Here is a 3,428-nt window from a genome sequence, read left to right as displayed (position 1 = left end):
TGGAAAATAGAGATTTTGATTTTGTGCTTGTAAATCCAAATTTGAGTTGTTTGAAATTTGTCCTATAACTAAATTATGATGTGGTGAAATAAGTCTCCTATTAATTGTGGCATCAAATGCAAAAAAAAAAAGAAAAAAAGAAAGCCTGGGAAAATGAAGGGAAACCTGAGTTACACTCCTGTGTCAGAAATCTATTAGCTGTTTCCCCCAATTAGATGTTAAAACTTTTTTTTTAAGTTCCAGATTTTATCCCTCTCTCTCTTCCTCTCTCCTGCCTCATGTGTGATTTTAAGCAAGTTAGCTCATCTCTGTTTATCTCAGCTTCATGATATGTAAAGAGGAAAAGAATAATGGTACCTACCTTCCAGGGTTGTTGTGAAGATCAAAATGATATAATTGTGAAGTTCTTGACACAGTGCCTCTCATATGGTAAGCATTATATAAATGTTAACTAACATTATTGCTTTTTGATTTCATAATATATTTTTATACCAGATTGGGTGGTCCAGTATGGAGCAATGACATCTTTTTATTTGAATTTCTCAAAATAGTTTTTAATCATGTTTTATGTACAAATTGCTGTACAATCATCTTAATCAAGTGAAAAGTGTAAAGCCTGGACCACAAAAGCTACAAACTTTTCTCTCGGTGAGTATCAAAAGTTTGTTTAGGTCCAATTAGTGACATAAAAGAACATTGTATAAAACAATCTAAGGCAGGTTTTCTTCGCAATGAAAAGCCCAACATCAGGACATTTTACCTCCAAATATAAATCAAAAATCCTGAGTGATTTACTCCCATAAGAATGAAAAAAAAAAAAGGACACTGAAATAACCTACTAGTAAGTACTCTATGGAAAAACCAGAATATATTATATAAGCATTGTAGAGATTTTGCTAAAAATACCTGATAGTTTAACAGTAGTTTAGGTCAGATTCTCCTTCAGCCCACAATAAGTACCGATGCGATAAAGTATACAAAGTCAAATGTGAAGCTGTATTTAAAGTATTACTAAACTGTGCACATATTGCACTAGATCAATGAACACTTAGGTTTTTCCAAACACTTTGATTACATTTTCCAGCACTTACAGAATGAATCACCTGCGAACATGCAGGAACCTTCATAGAGCTTCTAAAACACTTTCATGATCACTGGTCCTGGGATTCATAGAGGTGTTTTGCTTCCTTATGCATGGCTGCTAACCAGGTGGCTGAATGCTTTTTGTTAGATTTAGAGTCTTCCCTGGCAGTGAACTTCATCTGAGTCACATCCTGAGCCCCTGGCTCCCTGTTCTGGAGAAGCATACCAGTGACTGGAGCACTGCCTCCTCCGGGAGTAAAGCCCTCAGTCTCTGGACAGTTGAAATTTGAGCAATTTCAATTTTATAATGGCTATCTCCATGCACAAACTGATTATTAGAAAGGCGACAAACCATCACTTCAGATGTTTCTAATGTTCCCAGTGTTACACAGAAAGTAGCTCCATTCATGAGCACTTTGAGTTGCTTGTCATAAAACTCCATTTCTTTGTGAGACACTAGCACACACTCTGTGCACTGTCACACAGGGTCCACAAAATACATCCTAGGCAAGGGTACTTTCTTGCTGCAGCATTTATCACGGAAGCACTTTCCACAGTGGTGACAGTGGTGCTTTCTGGTTATCAAGTCAAATTTGATGTCACACTGTGTTACGGGCTCCTGAAGCCTCGCAACTATACTCGGGGTTCCCCCCAAGCCCCAGGCCTTTGCCTAGCAAAGGACCTGATCTCGCGGACAATGAATGGGGTGGGAGCCGAAAGATGGTGAATGACTCCGTTTATTATTTCAGCAAGCAGCACTTTTATATCTTTAGTGATGTAGGTACATTCTTTGGTTACATGGGTGAAGGGGACAGGTAAAAATCAATACACCTGGATACTAGGACTGCTCCGACTCCTCCTACTCTCCTCCCCTTCTCTTCGCAGGCTAACCCGAAGCTCTCTGCGGGCAGGCAGTCCAGGTAAAGAACTGGAAGTTCCACGTGCTCTGGCAAGCCCAGACAGAGAGCTGGAAGTTCCATGTGGTCAAGCAGGTCCGGGCAAAGACCTGGAATTGCTAGGGAGGCAACAAAGGCAAGACCCCTCCTCCTGGCTCCACCCACATCCCAAAGCCCCGAGTCTATCTCAGCAGGCCCCTGGGCCTGGAGGTCCGAGGGGGACAGGGCTCAGCTCTTACTCGGCCCCTAACAACACTGCATACATCTTGGACACCCCTTGTCTGGGACCCACTCCGGTTCGTTGAGGCCAAAGGGGCTGGGGAAGGCCCGGTCCTCAGGAACCATGAGCAGCCCGCTGTCGAATGCACCAGCTTCTTGCCATTGAGTCACGGAGCCATCCCGCCAGTGGCCGCCACAGATGAGGAGAACATGGCTCCTCGGTCTGGCCTAGGGTTGCCCCAGTTTTCTCAACCTTAATTACATCTTTTGTAATGTAGTTGACTGATGCTGAATTATTCCGTATTAAATTTTATATAAGATTTAGAAATACACTGGGGGGAAATGATGTCCTTCTATTAGGTAATAGGTTTCATGTTTTATATACGTGATACCATGAGAAATCATTGTCAGAAATGCTGTTAGACAAATAACTTCTCTTTTAATCTGTTAGATTATGAGTTGAGGTTTTAAAAGAATGTGAAAAATATGTATTTGAAAAGTCCGATATTTAAGGGGGCATATTTTAATACAGATTATTGTTATTGTTATTATTACCATTATTATTATTAGGAGGGGGAGCTGCAGAGATCCCTTATGATACCCTTGAAGCTCCTTGAGACTTTGTATTAAGACAGGATCATAAGATCTTATCAGGCCTACTGACTTCATAATGCAAAATCTAAAGTACTGAAGTTTGAGAGTTTAGAACCCAGAAAACAGGATCACTTCTTCCAGTCGTTGTCAAAGAAGGGAGCTGGGAATTTACAAGTTTACTATAATAAAGTGTGAGTTTTCATGTGGAAATTTTTGACTATCACTTATAAAAATTATGAAAATGCACAGGATGGTTTAAAGACATAACTTTAATACATTGATATGAATTAGCTATCAGGTATTCGCTGTATTTCTGAAGCTCCAGAATGTGGTTAATTTTGATTTATAAGTAAAGGATAAATAACATGTAACTGTTAAGGAAACATAAGAAAACTAATAATATTCAAGCCTTAATTTATAGTTAGTGAAATTTTTGCTATTTGAGGTAACCTTTCATGGGACTATAACCTGGTATGGTTTTGAGTTTTTTTCATTTCAGGTATGGTTATTTGAAGTGTTATTAAGTCAATACTCTACCAGTCAAGGCAAAGATGATACATGATACACTCTGAGAACTGCCAGAAATGGATGTTGTCTATCCCTGAGAAAAACTGAGGCACGGCCTAAGGCAGGATC

General features: G+C 39.7%; 1 pseudogene; it reads right to left on the bottom strand.

Annotated features, from left to right (window-relative positions):
* Nucleotides 1-1,151: 1,151 nt before the first annotated feature.
* On the bottom strand, nt 1,152-2,413 carry LOC118835464 (annotated as a pseudogene).
* Between the last annotated feature and the right edge of the window lie 1,015 nt (nt 2,414-3,428).

This window comes from Trichosurus vulpecula, chromosome 2 (genome assembly GCF_011100635.1).
Source record: "Trichosurus vulpecula isolate mTriVul1 chromosome 2, mTriVul1.pri, whole genome shotgun sequence".
Taxonomy (NCBI): Eukaryota; Metazoa; Chordata; class Mammalia; order Diprotodontia; family Phalangeridae; genus Trichosurus; species Trichosurus vulpecula.
The sequence above is the reverse complement of the archived record's forward strand: the minus strand, read 5'-3'. Positions and strand labels throughout refer to the sequence as shown.